Genomic DNA, 26,909 nt, shown 5'->3' on the forward strand with positions numbered 1-26,909 from the left:
GAAGGTGGTAGAAATGGGAAGTAATATGTGGAAAGCATGGATTTCAGAAGGAAAGCATGAGTTCCCTGTAATCTGCACTGATTTGAACTCTCCCTCACTTTAGGGGGTTCTTTTAGCATACAGTTTCCAGCTACTGGACATTTGTATTACCTCACATTTGGTCCTTCTGTCTTATCCCATCTCAACAGACTAGATAACATATTTCCTTTTCCCAACAGTTATATTTCAAAATCGCTTTACCTTTGCCTCCAACCACAGACTTACATAAATCAGAGTGGAATACTAAGTTGAAGCAGATTTTATGAACCATTATTATGTTTTGGTTCCTGGATTTATTTTGACTTCAAATATAGATACTCTGTCTCCTCTCCATTCCCTCCCCTTGTGGAGGATGCTTCCAACACGCGTGTTACTGAGCAAACTCTCAGACTGGGGTCTATCAGAGTCAGCAGTGCTCTGGCACAAGAAACAGTGGGCAGCTTCTGACGGAGGGCTCTCTGGCTGCTCACCAGTGACTGAGAGCCCAGATCTGGAGCCTGACTCCGTGGCTTTGATCCTGGCTCTACTACTTATTTTCTGGGGACCTCTATGTGCTTCAGTTTCCTTCTCTGGAAAATGGAGATGTGACTGTGCCTGCCTCTGGGAACGGATACCCTGAGTCCCCACCAGCTCATACCCACCAGCCTGTAAGCTCTTTGAGGACAGTGATCAGACCTTCTTCTTGGTTAACCTGTGTCTCCCAGCACCCTCCTCAGGGCCCAGCATGTAGTGGGTGCTCAGGAACTCGGTGCTGCCAGGAGGAATGGTCACTTTTCTCTGAAATCTTCATCATCAGGTCTTAAGAGCAAACTTTTCAAACTTCTCCGTGTGACAGCTGTGCAGCTTCTCTGTGTAGCCTGCACCCCTGTGTCATTGCTGTGGGAGTTCCAGGTTTCGGCCACACTGATGCCTTGTGTTCCTTACCTCCCCGTGTGTGTCTCAGTGACTCTCAGTGGCTGGTGCGCCGAAAGACTGTATTGGCTTGCGGTTTCCTTGGGAATGAGTCTTCCTTGAAAGGAATGAGGAGTCAACACCTTCTTACCTTCATTCCTGTCATTTTTTTTAGACATCCTGCCGCATCCCTGAGAGCAGTTGAAGGAGAGAGTTGCAAAGCTGAAGGAAGAAAAGCGATTCCATTCAGACTCTGATAGGAGAGAGGAGCTGTTTGTCTTTGGGGACAGGATTTGTCTGAGGGAGGGGTTGAAGAACAGATCCTAATGCCCTGCAGTGGAAGATGAGGAACCTAGGGGCAGACTAGGAGTGAAGCCCTTCTAGAACAGTCCTCACAATGAGTAATATTAAGAATAATAATAGTAATGGTAGTAACAGCAGCACTGGGGTCTGCAAGCAGCAAAAACTTCGAGCAAGGCATATTTCTGAGTGCTTTTGTATATTTAGTTTATTTAATCCTCACAAAACTCCTCTATGTAGGTACTGTTATCCCCACTTTGCAAATGATGAAACTGAGACATAGAGAGGCTGAGTAATTCTCCTTAAATCGCACAGCTAGTTGGTGGTAAAGCTGGGCTTTGAACCCAGGCATGTGGCTCTGGACTCTGTACTTGTATCACCACCTTTTCCTGTCTCTCTAGAGAAATGAAACTGAAGTGAATTCCTCCTCCAGGTCTGGAGCTTGAGGCTTGTGTGACAGGATCTGGGACTTTGCGGGTATCTGAGAATGATGATTGTTTATGTACTGACTCCCTAGAAAGGGAGGTGGAGCAGGGAAGGGTACAGTCAGGCAGTGGGTTGGCCTCTGTGCTCCCAGGGGTGAGGAGAAAGGGAGTTCCCATTTAACCCTGAGTAACTGAGTGCTGTGGGGTCAGTGGGCCTGCATCCTTATGCAATCCTAAAACAGCTGCTTGAATGAAGGTGGGAGGAGAGGGGCTCGTCTGGTGCCAACAAGAGAAACTTGACTCCATTTTTCTTGCCAGTGTCTCCTGTATGGAGCTTGGTTAATGGCTGTCCTTCTCCTACTGTGTTTCTTTACCTCACGTTGGTCTGGGTCGGATACTATTTGGCAATAAAAATGGAGAATTGCCCCTTCTCTGCCTGTCATTAAACGTCTGGTTCCCCACCACTATCTTCTTTCTTTCTTTCTTTTTTATTTTAGCACTATCTTATTTCTAATTTACACCTTCCCTTCAGCAAACTAGTGTTGCTCTTTTGTTCCACCTCAGATCTGAGGATTAAATTCAAAGTGCAACCTGCTTTTACTCTTAAATGCTTATATGAATTTTGATGTCTTGGTTTAACATCGGTATGCGGTCAGATCTCTCCTTCTTTGCCTGTGTAGTTTCTGCCTTTGGTGATAAGCTGAGGAAGCCCATTTGAAGTGTATTTATTTTTATATAAGGAGGAATTCCTACTTTAGGGATCCACTGGTTGATGAAACTGTTTTTCTGTAGATTCTCAAACACCTGCTCACCACAGACTTCCTGTCATCTAACATGGTGCCTGGCACATAGTAGGCACTCAACAAACATATTTCCTGAGTGAAAGATGAATGAACTTCTGTGCTCCTGCACTCCTGAAGAAGAAAGAAAAGAAAAATGGACTTAAATGCGAAGTGAGGGTCAAACTTACTTCCAGTGGTTAAGCTGCCATCCTGACTGCATTTATGGTGACATAAAATACCATCTTTTGCCACATCATCTATTTCCTGTGTTGTGCCTGAAACTTTTTCTGGGCCCGCCTTGCAACAGCATGCATCCCAGGTTCTTCGTTTCTTTACAGTGTGAATGTTTCAATCTTTTCTGTAATGAATGACTTAACATTAGACCAAGAGGGAATTTGCATTTCTCTATGGTGTCTGGTGAAAAAAGAAGCGATTGAGTAATGAAAACAGCCCTATTCTTCTTCATTAGAGGCTAAAAACAACCAACAAACCACCACAACAACAAAAACAGCAAAGTAAAATTTAGAGGACCTTCACGGTTTTAGGGACGGGGGAATAAGGCAGAGACTGTCCTTTGTTCTCAGTGGCCTGCGATGGATGAACCCCTGATCAGTGAAGTTGTGCAAAAGGAAATATGGCTAACATTCGGAGTCCCCTGAAGATGGCTGGGGAGCTGTCATTTGGAATGGGAAAATTATGCCGAAGGGGGGTTCTGAAAAACCGAACCTACAAATTATTATCCTTGAACCTCCTGGAACTTCCTATCCACTGCTTCTCCTCTCTGTTCTGTCTCTCTTTGTTTCATATTATTTAATGTTTCTAGCCCTGGCCATGGGAGTCATTTTGGCCCAGGACTGGAAGGAGCAGGACCAGCTCCATTACTCCTCGCTTGAGGGGAAGCGAGGCCCTTGCTTCTTGAATGAAGAAGGCTCCTGGTATCCCACATCGCCATTCTCAGTGCATGTTTATCAGGAAAGTTGGTCTAAACCGTTGTCAGATTGGACGGAAGAAAGGAGCAATGAACTTAAAGATAAGCCAACAGACAGTATTCATATTGAAACACAAGGAGGAAAAAAAATAGGGGCGGGTGGCGGGGGAGACGAAAATCAGAACCAAGCATCAAAGAGCTGTAGGATAACATCAAATAGTCTAACATATGTGTCACTGGAGTCCCAGAAGGAAAAGGGAATGAAAGAAATATTTGAAGAGACAGTGTCCATAGAATTTCCAAAATTAGCGAGATAATAAACCACAGATCTAAGGGCCTCAGAAAACTCTAAACAAAATAAATACAAAGAAAAATACACCTAGGCACATCACAGTCAAAATGTTGAAGCCAAAGTTAAAGAGAAAATTTTTTGAAAGCAGTTAGAGGAAAAAAAGAATATACAGAAACCATGTCAGAAACCATGCAAGCCAGGGCGCCTGGGTGGCTCAGGCAGTTAAGCATCTGCCTTCAGCTCAGATCATGATCCTGGGGTGCTGGGATTGAGCCCTGCATTGGGCTCTCTGCTTAGCAAGGAGCCTGCTTCTCCCTCTGCCTTCTTGTGTTCTCTCTCTTGCTATCAAATAAATAAATTTTTAAAATATCTAAAAAAAAAAAAGGAAACCATGCAAGCCAAAAGATAATGGAAAAACATCTTTAAGATACTGAAAAAGAAAAACTGTCAACATAGCATTCTGTATCCAATAAAGATGTCTTTTAAAATTAAAGGCAAAATAAATACATTAAAAAAAAAGAAGCATAAAGCCAAATGGAATACTTATATCTATACAAAGAAATTAATAGTACCAGAAACGAGCTGGGGAGAAGAGGGATGTGTTTCAGTTTGCATACCGTCTGTTGGCTTATCTTTAAGTTCATTGCTCCTTTCTTCCATCCAATCTTCTTCAGATCCCAACCTAAAGTTGTAAAGGAAGATGAGGATTGACATGGTGGAGTTGGCCTCCCATGGAGGTCGTGGTGACCTTGACAACAATAGTCTTAGTGAAGTGGTGGGGGCAAAAGCCCCATTAAAATGGGCTCAGAGGACAATGGATCTGATCTGACCCCAGGAACCAGTGTGGGGTCTAATGAGGGGAAGCTAGTGCACATGGTGTGGTGAGGGCCCAGACTTCCTGTTTTCCTGACTGGGCTTCACCCAAGTTCTTCTTGACTAGGCAGACCCCTCTGAGTCTCAGCCAGGCCATTGCAAGGCCATGCACTACACTTTGCAGTGATCTCACTCCCCATTCATCACAGGTGTCTCTAAACCAGGTTTACTGGCCCACATCTTCCTACCTTCAATGTAGGAACTTCTTTATGTCTTCTTGCCGTAAGGCTGCTGAAGGAAGCTCAGCAATAGCAACTAGGTTCTTTCCTTTACTCTGCCTAACAGTATTTACCCCAGTGTGGCCACCCTTTGTTGTAAAGAGCATTCTTCAGGTGGTCTATCACAGTATGGACCAGAAAGGAAAGCCAGAGCTTCTCGGCTTGGGTTTTTACTTCCACCTATATTTAACCTTCCCTTTTTGGACATGTTTCTGAGTTCTTCTGTCCTCTTCCATCTCTTCCCATAGTTCACTGTGTCACAAGAGATAGATTTTCTACTTCCCCCTTCTACCTTCTCTTTTGACATTCTTCTCTAGGGCAGGTAGCTTTATGGCTTAGCTCTTATAGTAGAAGGGGGTATTATTTCTGTACTACAGGGAAGAATACTTTAAGATCTGATTCAGTTAGACATAGTTTTGTGAGTACTTGGACGAGGAATTAGGGATCGCTGGGAACAGAATACATTGTTTTAGTTTTCAAAAAGTCTCTTTTAGAATTATTCTTGTAAAGTAGTGTTGAGTAAGGATTTAGACATTATCATCACTGCCTGAGAACCAGAGCAGTAAGTAAGGTGTCCAAGATCATGCTGGTACCATGTTCTTACTGTATTTAAATCTAAACCCTAATCCTTTTTATCCAGAAAGGTTTAGATGCATAAATGCATTTGCTTGTAGATGACTATGTGAAAATTCATACATTCAATAGCACCATGAATGAATAGATTTCCTTTTCCTATTATGCCAAGAATAAAGACAAAATTATTTAGTGTCATAGTTTTCTATGTCCTGAGATTTCAGTCTGCCATAGCTACAGGTTCATTACCTGCCACCTTCTTTTTTAAAAAATTTTTATTTATTTTTTAAAATTTCTTTTCAGTGTTCCAGAATTCACTGTTTATGCACCACACACAGTGCTCCATGCAATACATGCCCTCTGTAATACCCACCACCAGACTCACCCAACCTCCCACTTTCAGCCCCTCCAAAACCCTCACTTTGTTTCTCAGAGTCCACAGTCTCTCATGGTTCATTTCCCCCTCCAATTTCCCCCAACTCACTTCTCCTCTCCATCTCCCCATGTCCTCCATGTTATTCCTTATGCTCCACAAATAAGCAAGACCAAATGAAAATTGACTCTCTCTGCTTGACTTATTTCATTCAGCATAATCTCTTCCAGTCCCATCCATGTTGATACAAAAGTTGGGTATTCATCCTTTCTGTTGGAGGCACCATACTGCATAGTGTATATGGACCATATCTTCTTTATCTGTTTGTCTGTTGGAGGGCATCTTGGTTCTTTCCACAGTTAGGCGACTGTGGCCATTGCTGCTATGAACATTGGGGTACAGATGGCTCTTCTTTTCACTACATCTGTATCTTTGGGGTATATACCCAGTAGTGCAATTGTAAATTCCCAGTCATAGGGAAGCTCTATTATTAATTTCTTGAGGAATCTCTGTTTTCCAAAGAGGCTGCACCAACTTGCATTCCCACCAACAGTGTAAAAGTGTTTCCCTTTCTCCACATCTTCTCCAACACACGTGGTTTACTGTCTTGTTAATTTTGACCATTCTAACTGGTGTAAGGTGGTATCTCAATGTGGTTTTGATTTGAGTCTCCCTAATGGCTAATGATGATGAACATTTTTTCATGTGTCTGATAGCCATTTGTATGTCTTCTTTGGAGAAGTGTCTGTTCATGTCTTCTGCCCATTTTTGATTATATGTTTTGTGCGTGTTGAGTTTGAGGAGTTCTTTATAGATCTTGGATATCTGCCCTTTGTACTGTAATTTGTGAGTATCTTCTCCCATTCCATGGGTTGCCTCTTTGTTTTGTTGACTGTTTCCTTTGCTGTGCAGAAGCTTTTGATCTCAATGAAGTCCCAAAAGTTCATTTTCACTTTTGTTTCCTTTGCCTTTGGAAACCTATCTTGAAAGAGGTTGCTGTGACCGATGTTGTAGAGGTTAATGCCCATGTTCTCCTCTAGGATTCTGATAGATTCCTGCCTCACATTGAAGTCTTTTATCCATTTCGAGTTCCTGGGAAATTCTACCAAACTTTCAAAGAAGAAATAATACCTATTCTCCTGAAGCTGTTTCAAAAAATTGAAGCAGAAGGAAAACTTCCAGACTCTTTATGAAGCCAGAATTACCCTGACCCCCAAACCAGGCAGAAACCCTACCAAAAAGGAGAATTTCAGACCAGTATCCCTGCCACCTTCTTTTTGATCCACCCATCTGTAGTAGACATTCAAAGGATTTTCTCTCGAAATGCTAGCAAAATGTTATGATACAGTCCAACTTCTTACCTATTGAATAAGATGGACACTCTGCCTTCTAGTAAGTATTCTAAACTATAGTAGGCCTGCAGAGTAAAAGTTAAGACTTTTCTCTGCCTGTCATGCTTGAAAATAATATTTTAGGGCACCTGGGTGACTCATTCGGTTAGGTGTCTGCCTTTGGCTCAGGTCATGATCCTAGGGTACTGGGATCGAGCCCCACATCGGGCTCCCTGCTCCGTGGGAAGCCTGCTTCTCCCTCTCCCACTCCCTTTGCTTGTGTTCCCTCTCTCACTGTGTGTCTCTCTGTCAAATAAATAAATAAAATCTTAAAAAAGAAAAGAACGTTTTATTCTTAAGTATGACAGGCAAACCTGGCTCCAACCAGCTATTTCCAGTTCCTTCCACTCACCTTCTATTACAGTAAGAACTAGTCCTTGTTTCTCAGTCCAGCCCACCCTGTTCACCCACAGACCCTTATAACTTTGGGGCTGGCCTCCTGGGGCTGTAGGGCTCACCATGCCCCTCTTTCTTCTATCAGATATGATGCCTCCCACTGTACAATTCGGTGCCAGCTGCAGTGTCACTTTTCCTGTCAAGCTATGCTCCACTCCCACCCCCTGGCAGAGGGATTGCTCATTCCTCTTTGCTTTATGGTACTTTGTACAAGGTTAACATATTCTGACACTTCTATTTGTTAATAGAGTCATTGTGTCTAGCTTATGGAGACCAGAGGCTATCACTCCTTACTTATTTTCTATATGGTATTTTAGTTTAATAGAGAAATGTCTGTATTTAGCAAGAGCCTTGCATTAGATCCTTGTTCTTCCAAATATGGTCTAAGGAACCACGGCATCAGACTCTCCTGGCAGCTTGCTAGAAATGCAGGATCCTGGGTCACACCCAAGACCTACTGAATTAGAATCTGCTTTGTAACAAGATCTCTTGGGGACACTGTATGCACATTACAATTTAGGAGGCAATGGACTGAGCTAGATTAATCCTAAGGATTCCTCCATCCTGATTTGCCCTGACTCTGTAGACTACCTAGATAATGGCCCTGAGTGACTGTAAGTTTGAGTATTTGCATGGGTCACAGGGACTGGTCCCCAGGAGAACTTCACTGGGAGCTTTTACTGATGTTCCTAGGGCATAAAACCACAGAAGGACAGAAGAGGCAGGTAGAATGAGTTCAACCAGCCTCAAGGTATGGAGGGGACTTGCAGGTGGCTTTTTGGTAAAGAATGAGCAGTCTGGTACAGTAGACTTTGAACCAGATGGGGGAGCCGCTGGTCTATAGTCACAAAAACCTATGAAAAATGAATTCCTCCATTTGTTATCCCCAGAATGCTGTTGTCCTCCAGCTTGTTATCCTACATGTGGACTTCTTCCCATTTCTGCCTGCTTCCCTCTGTTCCCCTAAAATTGCTCCTTGTGTGTGGGAAGCCTAAAGATGAGGGTCTGTGCCATCCAGGAAGGAATGCCCAGTCTTTCCTGGTTGCTGACTGTGACCCTGCAGACAACCTTCTTTGGATTTTGGGAGGGCTGCCCCATTGCAAGGAGGGATGTAATTCCCAGTGAGTCTATTTATATGGGAGACTCAGCTTACCAGACTTCAGTAAAGCAATGCCTATGGACATGACCTTCCTGCTGAAGCAGGGATGATAAATATAAGTAGTCATTATGTTTCTGGGAAATGTCGCTAGCTGCAGAAGATTTGCTAAGAAGTTAATTAAAATATACATCATGTGTATTCTACATATGCCAGTTGTGTTATGATTAGTGAGTGAGTTAGCGGCACTCAGGCGAGGCTGCTTGCTGTGTTGTTACAGCCAAGGTTCTTCAGCTGGGAGTAGGGAGTAGCACTGTATCAGGGGACTAAGGAAAATGGACTTTCAGAGACTTCACAGTGGCTTAGCCCAAGTCCTGTTATGACACATTGCCATCATGATGTAAATTTGCATGTAATGTTACTTGTCTAGTTGGCAACTGACCTAATAGCAATATATTTCCCGGACCATTATTTTTTGTTTTAGTAGGGATTAGGTACCCTTCTTGCAGTTTGTCATTTTACTGTAAAAATTGAGAGCTACAGTTTAACAAGTTAGGTTCTCCAGGATTTCTCAAGTGAGAAATTGACTGTTTTGCAGTGGGGCGAGATGCATGTATTTGAGACAGTGCTCCCCCTGAGCTGGGAGCCCAACATGGGACTCAGTCGCAGGAACCCGGGATCATGACCCGAGCCGAAGGCAGATGCTTAGCCATCTGAGCCACCCAGGTACCCCAGGAAGGGTGTATTTCCTTTAAAGAGTTGTGTGGTTACTCAGTCTCATGAAACTGATCCACAGAGAAATTGAAAGGACTAGTTTTATATGTTATATTTTCTGTGTTTCATTTCCTATTTGACAGCAGATTTAATTTCCTAAAAGTTACTCGTGATATCATCTGGCAGAACTTGGCCTTTGACTCAAAATCATTAGCAATTAAAATGTGGTCTCTGTGCTTTTCTTCCTCAAGGTCATTGGCCACCGAAGTCCCATGAGTAAAGCCGAGAAACTGCCAGAACCTCAACTTGAGTTACCTGTGGGATTTGGCTGTGATCCTTTTCTCCCAGAATAGCAAAGGAGGAGAGTTAGGGTCACTGTTGGAATCTGGAAAAATCCTTAGTGTCCTGGCTGAAAACTCAGAGAGAGAGAGGGAGCAGCTCTCTCTCATCTGTCAAAGCCCTCCCTCCCTTTTTACTTATTTATTTATTTATTTATTTATTTATTTTAAGATTTTATTTATATATTTGACAGACAGAGTTCACAAGCAGGCAGAAAGGCAGGCAGAGAGAGGGAGAAGCAGACTCCCCACTGAGCAGAGAGCCTGATGTGGGGCTCGATCTCAGGACCCTGGGACCATGACCTGAACCGAAGGCAGAGGTTTAACCCTCTGAGCCACCCAGGTGCCCCCCTCCCTCCCTTTTTAAAAAAGATTTTATTTATTTATTTGAGTGAGAGAGAGAACACAAGCTGGGGGCAGGGAGAGGGAGGGGTAGAGGAAGGAAGAGCAGACTCCTCACTGAGCAGGGAGCCCAACGTGGGCCTTGGTCCCAGGACCCTGAGATTACCAGGTGAGCCAAAGGCAGATGCTTAACTGACTGAACCACCCATGTGCCCCATCAGAGCATGATCTAATGGGTCCTTGGCCCAAGGGACTTAGCAGTGTTCCAGCACTATGTTGAGTAGGTACAGGAGCTGCCCTCAAGAATCCACACAGGTCATTCTTAAATGAGTTTCTCATATATGAAACTCAAACATGCTGTTTCTCCAAACGTGGGAAGTTTTCTTGGTATTGGGAATGGTTGTTGAGAGCCCTTCCCTCTATAAGGAGAGACTAGCAATTGTGAGAGGATTATCAGGGTGGGGGCAGTCTCTGTGCCAAGTCACCTGGCTCATGTGAGGTTAAACCCATGACTGTGCTCTGACCGCTGAGCAGTTGGTGGAGGTGCCTGGCAACAGGTATAGCAAAAAACATGTCTGCTTTTCCAACACAAATTTTATCAGCATCTCATTGAGCAGGATGTCTTATAGTATGATCTTTCCCCAAACTACTCTGCATCTTCATGTTTGATTCTCAAATGCTTTAGGTTATTTTTTTTTCCATTTATAGACTATTTAAATAAATCATAAAAAATGCCTCAACAGCTTATCTATGAAAGTCCAAATTCTCTTTGTTCAGTGAGTATTTATTGAGCACCTACTGTGTGCCAGCCACTGATTTATGGGTGCAGAGCCGAATGCCCTTAGGGAATTAATGCTAACAAGTTATGTATCCCGTGAGAGGCATAACCATCATTGAGCCTGTATGACACTTTAGTATTCATAAATGCTTCCACATCTATTGTCCTATTTGTTTAGTCAGGGAGGGTGTCAATTTTACTATCCTGATTTGATGGTGAGGAAAATAAAAACCCAAAGAAGTTAAATGATTTGCCCAAAGAAGTAAGTGGTGGAGCTGGGACAACACCAGGTCCTATCTTAGTAGCATGTCTTAATTTACCGAGTGTTTGCCTTTTTTTTTTTTTTTTTTTTAGTATTTTAGTAATAGGTTTACACTGCTATGTCTTTAAAGTTGTAAATATTGTAGCATCAATGGATACCATGAAAAATAAATTGAAATTATATTAAATCCCTGAAAAATGTAAAATAAGTTTTTTTAAAAAATAAAAATATGTGACCATTAACATAAAGTTATTGGAGAAAGCCAAGTAATATTTTAAATCCATTTAACAACTGAGAGTTACGGAATTATGTAGTGCAGAGAATAGAGCATGAGCTTTGGAATCCAACAGATGTGGGGTCACGTTCTTTCCTTTTTAGGTCTGTGACCTTGGTCAAATTGCTTATAACCTCTCTAATCCTTGATTTCTCTACCTATTAATGGGCTAATGATGCCTACCTGCTGGGTTGAAGTTAGAATTTAATCTTTCTTTTAATCTTAAATGAGGTTCACATTCTGGTTGTTATTGAATCATGGGGATGTTAAAGATAATGTGTATCTAGGGAGAGCTGACTTAAGATATAAGCTGTGTAGTCTTTTAGAAGTTCATTTTGGGTAGAATGAGGGGCATTCACCTGCCAGGAGAGCAGACATCTAGTGAATGAGGACAGGGGGAGACTTGGACAGACCCCATGGACAGAACACAGCTGGAGAGTCAAAGCTGAGCAACAAGTCAAAAGTTGCCTAGGCAAATATTCCACAGCCTTACATAGGTGACTCTGGGAAAGTCACCTCATAGGTGACTCCTGGGAAACAGCATCAGGGATTTTATTTATCAAGGGTTAGTGATTGCCCGAGCCATTCTGTGGCAACCATGTAGAGAGACAGGAAACACTGACAATGCTTGGCACTCCCATTTCTCTCCATTTGGACCCCATTGGCTTCTGTGCCCCTCAGTGGCCTGTACCATTTCAAGTGTACACTCTACCCTTCGAAACCTGCTAACTATCCATCTGGGCTCAGCTTTGGATCCTGCTGGCAAACTCTTTCTGTTTCATCCAGCCTCCTTTCCTTTGGTCCCAGCTGACCTTGAACTATTTCTTCTACTTCCCAGCCTTAGACACTCTGTAGGCCAGAATTCCCACCTTATTCTTTGTGTTTCTGGACTCCTACCTATGTGACTTCAGGGATGTTCTTGTCCAGGCCTCTGCTTCAGGGGAAGTTCTGACTCTCCCTCTACCTGTTCATTGATCCAACAAGTATTTGCTGAGCTCCTGTTCTATGCCAGAAACTATGCTAGGTGTTGGGGACAGAATATGAACAAAACCAGCAACAGTGTGCACTGTGATAGGGTTTACTTTCTAGCTGGTGAGACAGTAATAAAAAATACAGTAAGTAATATGGTGTGCTAGGACCTAATACATGTTGTGGAAAGAATAGAGCCTGATAAGGGGGTTCTGGAGTCTGGGGAAAGGATTGCAATGCTCAGATAAAGTTTGCTGTGGGGGCGCCTGCGTGGCTCAGTGGGTTAAGCCGCTGCCTTCGGCTTGGGTCATGACCGCATCGGGCTCTCTGCTCAGCAGGGAGCCTGTTTCCCTCTCTCTCTCTGCCTGCCACTTCATCTACTTGTGATTTCTCTCTGTCAAATAAATACATTAAAAAAATCTTAAAAAAAAAAAAAAAGTTTGCTGTGAACCCTGAATTGACAAATAACTAAACCATCGCTCCTAAGGGAGATATAGGGTTGGGTTCCTGTGAGCCTTTAATCACAACATTTGACAACCAGTCAATACATAACCTTGTTTTAATGTGCGTTTTTGTTTAAAGACACTTGATATATATTGTTGATTCATTAACATTGAACTATTGGCCAACAGTGCTGTAGGTTATGCCTGAGTGAATCATCTGTAGCACACATCTGTTCTCAGTAAGGTACATCGCAGCCTTGTGGGGCTTGGAGCACCAGACAGCATTTTAGCACTGGATTTGAGGGCTTTTCCTTACAGTGGGGTCACCAATAAGAAACAAAGAAGTGCAAAACTATAGCACTAGACAGACTGCAAAAAGGACCCTCATTTGTGATGTGGACTGAAGCAAGATGTCCAAGTATCACGTTGTCCTCCCTCAGCTGAGCCTGTGGTTTTGGGTGACTTAATCTACTTGCCATCTTGAGCTTGGCTGTGAATGACTGCAGAAGTGCCTCAAATATTTACTTTGGAGTTAAAAAATCTTAGTGAGTAGGCAAATTTACAGATATGCAATTGGCAAGTTATGAGACCAACTGTAAATGGAGTGATGAGGGTAGGCCTCAGGGAGAAGGTGACATTTGAAGAAGACTTGGAGGAGAGGAAGTGAGTCATGTGGGTGCCTGGGGAAGTGTTCCAGGGAGAGGGTGCAGCCAGTGCAAAGGCCTTGGGCTGGAAGTGTGCCTGAAGTGTGCAAGGAGTAGCAGGGAGGCCAGTGTGACTACAGTGGTGTGTGGAGTGACCAGAGGAGAGTGGCGGGGGAGGGGAGTGAGAGGAACGGCAGGTCGGGTAAGAGCTTTGAGGGCCATTGGTTTTCTTTCTTTCCTTTTTTTAAATTGGAGAGGGTTTATTAGGATTCTTCAGAGAAATGGAACCAATAGGAGATGCATACAGGTACATGTGTATATTTGTGTATGTATGTGTATATATTTGGTGCGGGGGAGAGAGATTGATCAATTGCAAGACAGTGACTTTTATACAGAAGTTGGGTTATGTAGTCGTAAGAAATGCTGCAGTCTGCCGTCTGCAAGACCAGAAAAGCCAATGCGTAAATTCAGTCTGAGTCAGAAGGCCTGAGCACCAGGAAGCTGATGCTCTAAGTCCTAGTCCAAAGGCCCAAGAATCAAGAGGCCAATGATGTAAGTCCTATTCTAAGCTCGAAGGCCTCGGACTCAGGAGCACTGGTGTTTGAGGACAAGAGAAAATGTACCAGCTCAAGCAGAGAGCAGATGTGCCCTTTCTCTGCCTTTTTGTTCTCATCAGACCCTCAGTGGACTATATAATGCCCAGCCACATTGGGGAGGGCAATCATCTTTACTCATGTTAGTAATTCAAATGCTAATCTCTTCTAGAAACACCTTTACAGACACATCCAGAAATAATGTTTTACCAGCTATCTGGGCATCTCTTAGTTGACACATAAAATTAACCACCATGTTCAATAATCACAAATCAATCAATATGATACATTAATAAAAGAAAGGATAAGAACCATATGACGATTTCTATAGACAAAAAGCATTTCACAAAGTACAACATCCATTTATGATAAAGAACCCTCAACAAAGTATGTTTAAAGGGGTCATACTTCAACATAGTAAAGACCATAGTAAAGACCATGAAAAACTCTCAGCTAGTATCTTTCTAAATGAGGAAGAACTGAGAGCTTTTCCCCTGTGGTTATGAACGAGACGAGGATGCCCACTTTCATCTCTTTTACTCAGTATAGTACTGAAGTCCTAGGCACAACAATCAGACAACAAAAAGAAAGAAAAGGCATCTAAATTGGCAAGGAGGAAGCCAAACTTTCACTATTTGCAGATGACATGATACTCTATGTAGAAATCCTGAAAGACTCCAAAGACAAAAACCGCTAGAACTGATACACAAATGCAGTGAAGTCCCAGGATACAAAATCAATGTACAGAAATCTGTTGCATTTCTATAGACCAATAATGAATCAGCAGAAAGAGAATTAAGAAAACAATCCCATTTACAATTGCACCAAAAACAGTAAGATAGCTAGGAATAAACCTGACCAAAGAGGTGAAAAACCTGTACTCTGAAAACTATAAAACACTGATGAAAGAAACTGGAGTCAGCACAAAGAAGTGGAAAGACATTCCATGCTTGTGAATTGGAAGAAAAAATACTGTTAATATGTCTATACTCTCCAAAGCAACATACGCACTTAATGCAACCCCTATCAACATGCCAACAGCATTTTTCACAGAGCTAGAACCAACAATCCTAAAATTTGTATGGAATCAAAAAAGACCCCAAATAACTAACGCAATCCTGAAAAAGAAAAGCAAAGCTGGAGGCATCACAATTCCAGACTTCAATTTATAAAATTGTAGTAATCAAAACAGTATGGTACTGGCACAAAAATAGACACATAGATCAGTGGAATAGAATAGAAAACCCAGAAATAAACCCACAATTATCTGGTCAATTAATCTTTGAAAAAGGAGGCAGAGTATGCAATAGGAAAAAAAGAATGTCTCTTAAATGGCCTTGGGAAAACTGGACTACTTTCTTACACCACACACAAAAATAAATCCAGAATGGATTAAACACCTAAATGTGAGACAGGAAAGCATAAGCATCTTAGAAGAGAATATAGCAGTAACTTCTTTGACATCAACCATAGCAACTTCTTTCTAGATGTGGCTTCTGAGGCAAGGGAAGCAAAAGCAAAAACGAACAATTGGAACTACATCAAAATAGGAAGGCTCTGCACAGTGAAGGAAACAATCAACAAAACTAAAAGGCCACCTACAGAATAAAGAAGGTATTTGCTCATGGCATACCTGATAAAGGGTTAGTATCCAAAATGCATAAAGAACTTTTAAAACTCAACACCCAGAAAATGATCCAATTTAAAAATAGGCAGAGGCATGAACAGACATGTCTCCAAAGACCTCCAGATGGCCAAGAGACACATGAGAAGATGCTCATCATCACTTACCATCAGAGAAATGCAAGTCGAAACTGTGATGAAATATCACCTCCCACCAGTTAGAATGGCTAATAGGAAACCAGAAGTGTTGGTGAGGATGTGGAGAAAGGGGAATCTTCTTGCACTGTTCGGAGGAATGCAAACTGGTACAGTCACTTTGGAAAACAGTATGGAAGTTCCTCAAAAAGTTAAAAATAGAACTACCCTACAATCCAGCAACTGCACTACTGGGTATTTACCCAAAGAATATGAAAATACTAATTCAAAAGACCCTGATGTTTACAGCAGCATTATCCGCAATAGCCAAATTATGGAAACAGCTCAAGTGTCCATTGACTGATGAATGGATAAAGATGTGTGTGTGTGTATAGCCATATATACACACATATACATACATATATACATATATACACAATGGAATATTAGTCATAAAAATGAAATTTTGCCATTTGTGATGACATGGATGGAGCTAGCATATTATGCTAAGTGAAATAATTCAGAGAAAGACATATACCAGTTGATTTCATTCATGTGGAGTTTAAGGAACAAAACAAAGGAGCAAAGGGCGGAAAAGAGTGAGAGAAGCAAACCAAGAAATAGACCCTTAACTATAGAGAACCAGTTGATGGTTACCAGAAGGGAGGTGGGTGAAACAGGTGATGGGGATTAAGGAGGGCCCTTGGCTGTGATGAGCACTGGGTGATGTATGGAAATGTTGAATCACAATATTGTACATCTGAAACTAATATAACACTGTATGTTAACTAACTGGAATTTAAATAGGAGCTTGAAAAAAATTAACCGCCATAGATGGGGAGACATAGAAGGGATTTGAGTTGACAGTGACACTATACTCTGTTATGAGATTAGTCTTTGGGGTCAAGGGCAGAAGCAAGAAGCCAGTGAGGGGGTGTCGCAATAACCCAGAGTTAAGCCTCGATGCAGTCATTTGCTGACATCTTCAAAAAACTTTCCAGCACCTCCCTGGCCCCTGCAACACTCCCACTTCACAAATGGAGCCTAGCTCCTGGGATTTGGCCACTTTGTTTGCTGCTTCTGAGAGCCAGCTAAACCTGGAGATAGCGGGATCCAGTGGCGCCGGTGCCTATCTGAAGATGTACTCTAGCCTGAAATCAAACTAATTGGAGCACTGGTCTCTAGAATGCGGTTGGTCATTCTGCATTATTATTCTTGCACATTCAGATTATCTTAAATATAGGGTGCCAGTAATTAGAAAAATGCTTCGTTGTTTTTCTGAATCAAGGTATGCATGTTGGCTTACTAAGTTTTAGCTTGACTATTACAGCCACGCTCAGAGCCCTTGAGAACCACGCATCTTATTCACCTTGACTGGGAAGGGGAAAGTGGCCAGATCGCCTGCATGAAGATATTTGTGTCTGAGGCAGAGCATAGAAATAATTCATGGCACGTTGCCGCACTGCTTTAACGAACCCAGAAAGCACTTTGGGTAATGCATCATTGAGGGCACGCAAGGCAGAGCTTCCTTGTATACAATTGAAGCGTGAACTTATTTGCATTTCAGTTTGCTCCCTCTTTTAGATTTAATTAGATTTCAGACTTCAATCGATTTATTAAATGAATTTCTCACTGCTTAAAAGGTGTAATATGCGCATGACAGTAGCTTTTCCCCAACACTCTCTTCTCATTTCCTCATGCCCCCAAGATCTCAGCTTCTGGCTTGGATGCAAAGCCAGAGGTTATTTTCCAGAGCTGCTGTGCTATATCAATGTAGCTGCTTTTGTGCTTGGAGACACTGGGGGCGGGGGAGGGTTATGGTTTTTGTCCATTTTGTCTGACATGAATGTACCTCTTACAGATTTGCCACTAGTAAATCCAACTAATGCACAGTAAAGCACTATCTTCTGTTTGGGTGGCCCTTTATTACTATGAATCTTTCTACTGTTATTTTGGCGCAACATCTACAAACCTTTATTTTTATTACAATGAGGGGAGCATTGGGACTCTTCGAATGGTGGGAAATTAAATGTAGTGAATCAAACCGTATTAGTGATTTGTAAGATAAGCTGGAGAGCTTGACCATAAAATGCAGTAATTTAGTGATGTCCCACATTTGTTTAAAAGAGAAGAAAGAATGTTGCTCCGAGCCACTGGAGGATCTTAATCCTATATTATTGTTACCTACATGCATGAATTTAAGTCACTTGTTGGATCACTGGGCTGTGATGGCCTCATCTGGGCTCCTGATATCTTAAGGCAGGCAAGAAGTCTGCTTGATTTCTAAAGACTCCTTCCAACTTTAGGCTGTGTGTGTGTCTGTGTGTTTGTGGGGCAACGGGAAGCAGTATGAACAGGAAATCCATTTGAGATTATTTTTAGCAGTGTGATCTAGATACATGATGTCTAGATACATAATGTCCATAACACAAAATGGAAGAAGTGATATTACTGGTTGTATTTTTACTTTCTGAATTAGCTAGGACTTCAGATTAAAGTCAGCTATGGCCAGCTTCATGAAGCAAGTTATTTTTACTGTATGTACTGTGTATCTCCAAATGTACTGTATTTTGAAAGTCCAGTTAGAAAGGTATAGCAGTTAGAAAGATATAGCAACCAAAGTAGGATAACCTAAGTATAAATCCATTTCTTTTTTTTTTTTAAGATTTTATTTATTTATTTGATAGAGATCACAAGCAGGCAGAAAGAGAGGAGGAAGGAGGCTCCCTGCTGAGCAGAGAGACCGATGCGGGGCTCGATCCCAGGACCCTGGGATCATGACCTGAGCTGAAGGCAGAGGCTTTAACCCACTGAGCTACCCAGGCACCCCTAAATCCATTTCTATAATGTAATATAAGCCTATTTTTTTAAGAAAGATTTTATTTATTTTAGAGAGGAAGAGTGGGGAGAAAGTGGCAGAAGGGGAGGGAGAGGGACAAGCAGACTCCTCACTGAGCATGGAGCCCCACGTGGGGCTCTGTCCCTGGACCCTGAGATCACCTGAGCCAAAATCAAGAGTGAGATGCCCAACCAACTGTACTACCCAGGTGCCCCAATGTAAATATATTTCTATGGTAAAAACACAAATCCATTTTCTACAGAGCAAAGGCTGTGTTCAGAATGCTGTGAATTCACAATTTAGAAAAAAAGTATTAAGCAAAGCCCAGTGGCAAAATGGGATTGTGGCTGAATGGCAGGCTCATCTTTGAGGAGAGGGCTAATTATTCTTTATTTTTGTAAGACTCAGCATGAACTAGGTTGTGTAAGAGGTCTGTGAATTAAAAAACAAAACAACTTCTGATTTTCTACCTGATCATTATTCATTTAAGGAACTATAAACCCTATTATTAACCCCAGGCCTGATTTCTCTCAAAGGGAACAATGGAAAAGTGCTGGACTGCTCTGGAGTCTTTTTCTGCTGGAATATTCCCACAGTCTTTCTGTGTCTTCCATGACAGTGAAGAGTACCGCTCTTCCTTAGTTAATAGGACATTCCACATTTTTACTTTGATGTTTCCTTGTGATTAGATTTAGAGTATGCATTTCAAGTAGGAATACTACAGGAGAAACATTATGATATCACCTCTGGAAGCACGCTGTGCCCAAAAATTCTCATTAAGTGATGCTAATTTTCATCATCCTGAAAGGGTATTGTCTGATTCATCTACTGTGCCATTACCTTTTTTCCCCCTTTGCAACTAATAAATGTTCTGTGGGAGGCACTTTAAGACCCTGCAAATACCGTGCTCATTGTCAGTTGTTTCCCCCTCAATTTAGCATTATGGATGGTCCTTGTCCCATCCAGTCTTTACCGTGATGGTTGTAAATGATGATTTTCCCACTTTGGCACTGACCAGCTGGCCTTCTGTTGTAAATAAGAGACTTTCCCCCGTTGAAAAAAAATTTGTTTATTATCTAAATGGTTGTACCACTTCCTAATTTTTAGAGGTTCATAATTCATAACTGAACTTAACTTTTTAGTGCTAGGATTGCTCCAGTCTCTGCCAGGGGAAGACCTGTCCACTTGATTTGGACATGCTCAAATGGTATTTGGGAGGGATACCTTATATGTGCAGACTCTGCCCTGCCAATCACTCTTTTCTCCTTTGTGGCCCCTAACGTGTCTGTAAATAAGTCCAGGGTCATGGTTGTATATGTGAAAAGTACCAGTAAGCTGAGATTTTTGGAGTCCCTTTGCTCCTCACTGAGCCCAAACTTGAACCTCAGTATCTTGCCTCACACCAAGTGGCTACCAGAAGCACAGCAGAAGAGGGTACATGAGGATGTGGATGAGGAAGGAGAAAGAACAAAGAGGCCAGACCTCCTTCCATGCAAGAGTGGGCTCAGGACCTAATGGGACTAAGAATGGAGAATGCTTCTGTGCTAGGACATGGGACACAGAGTCTCAGAGTCCAACCACTCCAAGGTAGTCCTTTTCTCTGTGAGCTCAGCATCAGGCTCCAGATACTTGTTCACCAGTTTGCTTTGGGTCAGAGCTATTATCCTTATCTCTGTCCTTGTCTTTATAGATGCTTAGGAACAAGGCCCCTCTCGTCACCCCCTTGGGTGCCCAGCAGACCTGACGTGTGACCTCCTCCACTAACAGTGCTCTGGGTCCTAGGGCCACTCAGGCCGTGCCATCTCAGATTGCATGCTCTGTGCTCTAGAAGGCATCTGATGAGCTGTACCGGTGTGCTTCAGTTTCTCTTAATCCTAAATGAGGGAATAGAATTGGGATCTTTAAGGTCCTCTTCAGCTTTAAAATTTTCTAGTTCCGAAAACTGACATAGGGATTTTATGTGCTTGAATTAATATTCTCATATATTTGTCCTGACCCATCAACCCTACATATTCTGCTCTTGTGTCAAGCAGAATAGGCACTTTGCATGGGTTATCTTCTTTCATAATTTCTTATCCCCTCAAATTATCCCTAGTGATAGAAGTCTAATCAGGATGTTAATTAATGCTTTTGCTAGCTATAACATAGAGATGTGTAGGCACAAAGTATTTTCACAATAAAGGAAATGAATTTCTGTATTAGCCTATAAAAGACCAAATTCCTGAGTTCTTCCTAAGATTATATTAAGTTAATGCTTACCCGTAAGGAAGCCACTCCAATCAGTTTCTCAGTTCTTCTTCACTCATTTTGAAGGATTGTTCTGGAGATGTTAAAAGTGCTATTCACATTAATAATTAGAGCTTTTATCAAGAGACTGGCTGCTTTGGTAAGTACTCTCACTATCTGCAGCCCTGGGTGTGTGTCCATTTGAATGGACAGTCGGGGTCCGCACCCAGACTTTCCTTATGGGGCAGGAACAGTGTTTTCTATACAATCACGCCGACTACTGAGATTATTAACTCCAGAGGATTTTCCCCCCGTATTTATAATTCATTTATAACAGTACTTTTCTATGGTTTGTATGCTTAGAAAGTTAAGAGCTTCTACAAACTCAAGAGTCAAGATCATTCAGCTTGGGAATCGCTGTCTCGGGTCAAGCCTCTTGGTTGTCTTCCTGCAGGCTTTGGCCACAGGCAGGCAGTGTTCCCGCCCCCATGTCATTAAACCCTGCACAGGCTGCTGGCCTAAAGGAGAGCTTGATTTGCTGATTATACCATAGTGTGAAAGCTTCTTCAGCTTTCTTTAGCAAGAAGGGAGAAGTCTGCCTCTAGACAATGTGAAAAAGAGGAATAATGAAGTCCCCAGTCTCTCTTAACCCAAGGCCATATCGTTATTTGTGTTGTTTTCACAGACTGTTCTTCATACCTGTGATGTAATTTTCCAAGTTTCACTCCCCAGAAGTCCGTATCTTGGTGCGGAGGAGTACGGGGTGGGAGAGGATGGAAGGGAACGGAGCTGCCGAGCCGTGCCGCTTGGTGGCTGGGGAGTAGCTGGAAGGTTAGCTCTGATGGCAAAGCAGAAGGTGTGTGGGGAGAGGGAAGGACCCAGGGCAAAGGGAGAGAACAAAGGGAGTCATGTAGCTTTGAGGATGTGGTAAGGGATGCTATGCCCAGAATTAGTTAATAGATAAAAGTAATGAAAAGCAACCAGGAGGGCTTTTCAGCAATGGAAGAAGACAAACTGTTTCCTGCAGAGCCACATGTCATCTATTTGAGTTTCTTCCAGAACTTCAAAGGAAATGGTTGTTAGGGGTAACCAGTTAAAGGACAAGGATCAGGAGTGTTCGAAGGGAGGTTCCTGGTGGTCGCCACAGAGCCCTGTCCTCTTCTACATCATTTTGACAGTTAGGAAGCTTGTGTGTTTCACTGTGCTGAGACCTGAGCCATAGATAGTGAATGGAGAGTGAGTGGCCGGGAAGGGAGGTCCAGGGCTGCTGCAGAAGCTGACAGATCTACACTGTAGGTTCATAGTACAGAAGGGACATATGCATGAGTGTCATCTGGCTCTTCCTTCCTTTCTTCTGGGTGAATGTCCTTCTATCACATGCGGGTATCCCAAATTCTTCTTTCAGGTCTTGACTCAGTTGTCACCTCCAAAATGAGGCTTACCCTAACTATTGTGTTAAAAGTTGTACCCCACATGCCACTCACCCTGCTCTACTTTTTCTTTTTCTTCTATTACTTCCCCTCCCCTGACACACTGTATGGTCCTGCTTACCGATAATGTGAATTTTTAATTGTATCTTTCTCTCCCTGTTGGAATGCAAGATCCATGTTTGTCTGTTTTATTCATTGGTTTATTGTGAGAGCCAAAACAATGCCTAGCACATGGTAGATGTTCAGTTATTATTTGCTCAATGAATGAATGAAATAAATAAAGTAAAAAACAATTACAGATAGCAAATAAGACAAAATAGGGTCTTGGAGGAATTCCATTATCAAGTTTGGTATAAGAGAAAAAAGAAATTTCCATACTAAAATTGGACAATAGAAGCCAGGCTCTCCTGAATGGTTTATGACAAATTTTGTCAACTGAAAAATCCTACGTAGTGGGGTTTCCACCAGTGTTTGTTCTTTTAAGATTCCATCTCTTTGATTTAAAAAAGTCACCAGTTTGATATCATTTTCTTTTGGTACAATTGGATTTAAGTGCTGTGTAGGTTATTTAAAAGGTGATGGTTTGAAAAAGGTTGTGTTATTGCTGGTGATTGGTGTTCTGCTGGCTTTGAAGGGCTGAGTGGGAAGTAGGGGATTAGCGAAGCAGAGGGCAGGGAGTGAAAGAGGAGAGGGAAGTAAACCAGGGGCCAGGGCTAACTGAACTGGGATTCTTTAGGAGGAGTGACTGAAAAGTCACTCTAAGAGGCTGTTGGTTTAACTTCATAATTGATGTACATAATTAAACACATAAATGTTGAGGAAACACCGATTAAAGGCATCCTGAGAGAGAAGCAGACCTAATTGGAGAATCTTATTTTGTGCTCCATGACTCACAGTATTTCCAACTGTCCCCACGTCATTATTTTGTCTTTTAGCCTCCCCCAAGTGTTTTCTCAGTTTCTGTTGACCAGGGCCTCTTTCTGCAATGTTCTTCTCTACTCCATAGCAACTGACATTCAGTGTAGTCTTGGTAACTGTCCACTCCTGTGTTTCCATTTTGTATGTGGAGCTTGTAAAGCTGAAATTATAGGTCAGGCCGCATGCACGCTGATAATCTGTAAATCCAGGAAAATTTCCCATGACCATATGAACCATAACACACACCTCTTGGATGCTTGCCCTTCGTTAAATAGGGGCTCAACAGGAAGTTATGGATGCTCCTCCCATGTCACTTCTAAGTCTTTGTTCGCAGAGTTCTATAGTGGAGAAGACCATTAACATTACTCACTGTTACTTTGGTAGGGGGCATAGTCCTTAAGGATTTTTCCATGTCCTAACACAGGGCCTCTACAAACTTCTGAGATGTAAAAGGAAGCAAAGAACATTATGAGTCCATTTTAGTAAGAACAGTAACCTACAAAAAGTCCACTATGTAACTGAAACACATCATTTTGAGATCTGGTAACGAGTACTGTGGCCCCCGAATCAGCCCAGATTTGGTATTTGAGCTTTGCTCCCTGATGTCTGATGAAGGGTCTGGACTCCAGGCATGTAAGCTACACTAGGCCTTCAAGTTATATTGAATGGAGTGGTGGACAAAATAATGGTTTAGGAGAGAGGAGAAAGAAAAACGTGTTAAACCAAGGTCAGATTTTGGCCTTTCACATATTTGAAAGGAGGAAAAGGCACCTCTGAGCATCTCTGAGAAATTACTGTCACCATTAGGCACTGTGCCAGATATAATAACCACAAGTTGAAATGAATAGAAGCATGTCTCTACTGATATCCATGGGTATCTTCAGTTGCAGTTGAAACACTCTTTCATAGACTTCTCAGGAGAACTCTCTAGGGGAGTGCCCCCAGATGAGGACAAAGAAACTCAAATACCAAACCTAAAAATTTTCACCTTCACCCAAGAGGTGGTATTTCAGGCAAATCAAACACTTTAGAAAATTTCCCAGGTTTAACATCTCTGCATGACCTTAGGCAAAATCCTTAATGAGACTCTTACTTAGAACTAATGTTCTTACAAAGGGAATGAAACAGGGACCCTCTGATCTGATGGTGGCATTACACCAGAAGTTTAAAGGAGGTCTATGGTATTTTAAATGTCATGTCTTAATTTTTGTCAAGGGTAAATTCAGAGAAAGATTATGGAGAACTCGTCTAAGAAAAACATTCCATCGTAGAGAATTTTACTTTCAACCTAGAAAAATACTTAAAATATGAAATTACAAAAAAAAATTTTTTTCACACCAGAAGACAGAAATAGCGCATTGTAAAGAGCACCGGGCAAAAAAAAAAAAAAAAAAAAAGGAAAAAGAAAAAAGAAAAGAAAAGAAAAGAAAAAATGCTCCATATAGAAAACATTGAAGCAGACATTATGTGTTTAAGCTTCTTCATTATGCAGCCATCTCATAAAACCTGCCCAAAATCACCATTTTTATGAGGTTAAATATAGTCCTTGATAGAAAGTGGGAAGAAATGGAAAGGCGCAGAGATTTCTTTATGTGCTAAGCCCTCTGTGAGCTTAATTCGTTTGGCTCAAGCCTGGTTCCGGCTGATCAGAGCAGGACCACCCCCATCTCCCAGAATGGGGCTCCCCACTGTATTCTTGCCCCTTCTTCTTCTTTTCTTTTAGGCAAGAGTGGGATCTTTCTGGAAGGCAAATCTCTATCCAGTCCTTCCTTTGCTTAAAAATGTGTAATGGCCTATCCCCAGTGCCCTTAGGATAAACTCTGAAGTCCTGTGATGGACTGGCCTGTTCACAGAGGCAGTGCGAAGTCAGGGCTTACCACTGTGAGCTTGGAGCCATACTTCCAGTTTAGGGTGTCACCTCAGCCACTTAGCAACTGAGAGCCCTCAGCAAATTATTTACATTGTTGGGCTTCAGCTGTCTGAACTATGAAATGGAGAGGGTGATGATGATAGTACAATCCTGACAGGGTTGTTGTGAGGATCAAATACGTTCTAGTACGAAACATTCATTTTATTATTTATTTTCTGCTTTCTGTTTGCCTCTGCCCCTCTACCCTGCCCTATGTCATACCAAAGTATTTGCAGATACTGTTCCTGCCTTCATTCTCTTAATGGGACATATCTCCCTTTGTCTCTTTCTTATAAACGGTTTCCTCTGCTTGGAATGTTCTCTCTCTCTCTCTCTGTCAGTATCCACTCACCTACTACATCCTCTGGTTAACTCTTCCTCAACCTTCAAAGCTCAGACCAGAGCTCCTTTACTCTGAGCAGCCTACCCAGATGTCACTCTGTATGGTACATGCTCCCAGAGCTGCCATTCTTCCTTCTATCCTGACATTTATCACACAGTATAGTAGGTCTTTCCCTGCTCCTGTGAAAAAGGGGTTATATCTCGGTCATTTCTACATACTTGCTGTCTACATATTGTGTGCTCCTGGATGGACAGGAGGATGATGGTTACTGAGATGGTGTGATCTAGTGACAGGAAACCTCCCATGCCCATTTGGTCATAATCACAATTGTGTTAAATCTGCATGAACATATAATCACTCCATCATGTTTTCTGATCCATCACTTGTCTATATTAATTTTTTCTGGTTCCCTGTGCCATCCCCTCCTCATCCTGATTGGTATCCTCTAAGCTTGCTCCTCTCTGCCAGTCTCTCAAGTAGGCACTTGAAATTGAGAATAACCCTCTGGGTATGGTCTAGTGAGCACAAAGACACACTATTCATTCTTTTGTTCCTCTGCTAAAGCAGACAGATGCTACGTTTGGTTTGTTTGTTTATTTTGTCTCACAGTTCTGTTGATTCATGAGCTCACTGTCTAGGATGACGGCAGTGTTTTTGGCCCGAGCGAGCGGTTGGAAGCATGGGGTTGCCATCAAAGACAGGGGAGGCTATGGAGAAGCAGATGCAGGGGATCATCAGAAGTTTACTTTCAGATGTGCTAAGTTTGAAATTTCTCTTAGGCATCCAAGCGGAGATATTTTAAAAGGCAAGGAGATATATGGATCTTTATATATGGAGTACAGGAGAGAGGTCTGAATTGGAAATGCCAATTTGGGAATTTTAAGCCTATAGAGAGCATTTAAAACTCGGAGATGAGGTAGTGAGACAGCCATGGGAATGAGTGTGTAGAGAAGAGGATCAAGGAAGAAGGAGCCCTGACTCTTTGACAGCGACAGTTTGGAATCAGCAAAGACATCTGAGAAGGAGCAGCCCATGAGGTCTGAGGGAAATCAGGAGGGAGTGATGTCCTGGATGACTGAATGCAAGTCCAGGAGGATATTTACAGAATGGATTACAAACTTAAAGTGTCCTCTGTTATACATATTTGTATTAATATAAGTGTGTAGTAAATATTGAATGTACATATATCTTTACATAGGTGTATAATGAGAGATTCATATAATGAATTGCATCTGGGGAAATACCAGGAGCTTGAAGGCCTGAGTGCCAGGCCCAGTTCTGTTGTTCTTACCTCTTAGACTTCAGGCAAATTAAATAGCCTTTTTTGAGCATCATATTTTACTCCTCTGGAAAGTGGGGATTTTAATTCTTGTCTCACTCTGAGTTATTGTGAGAAATCAGTTGAAATAATAGCTATAGATATGGTTTGTTAGTACATATTCTATCTATATCTATATAAATGCATATTCACAAATCTGTATATGTCTGCATATATGTGATATGTATACACCGGACTCAAGATAATTGGTATATTGTCAGTGTCTCTTGAATC

The 26,909-nt window shown here is 42.1% G+C and overlaps 1 protein-coding gene and 1 long non-coding RNA gene across 7 annotated transcripts in view; one reads left to right on the forward strand and one right to left on the reverse strand.

Annotated features, from left to right (window-relative positions):
* Window positions 1-26,909, forward strand: part of HHAT (hedgehog acyltransferase) — a 341,891-nt gene that overhangs the window by 149,640 nt on the left and 165,342 nt on the right. The gene's annotated exons all lie outside the window — the stretch shown is intronic.
* LOC309849386 lies at window positions 19,587-25,612 on the reverse strand. Of its 2 annotated transcripts, none has more exons than XR_014303680.1 (4): window positions 25,576-25,612; window positions 23,476-23,544; window positions 21,457-21,595; window positions 19,587-20,405 (listed from the first exon to the last, which is right to left on the reverse strand). It is a non-coding gene; the product is annotated as an uncharacterized lncRNA (long non-coding RNA). The 2 variants fall into 2 exon arrangements; XR_014303681.1 differs by having other exon boundaries at window positions 25,367-25,608.

The sequence above is a fragment of the Mustela nivalis genome (genome assembly GCF_964662115.1).
Source record: "Mustela nivalis genome assembly, chromosome: 16".
NCBI lineage: Eukaryota > Metazoa > Chordata > Mammalia > Carnivora > Mustelidae > Mustela > Mustela nivalis.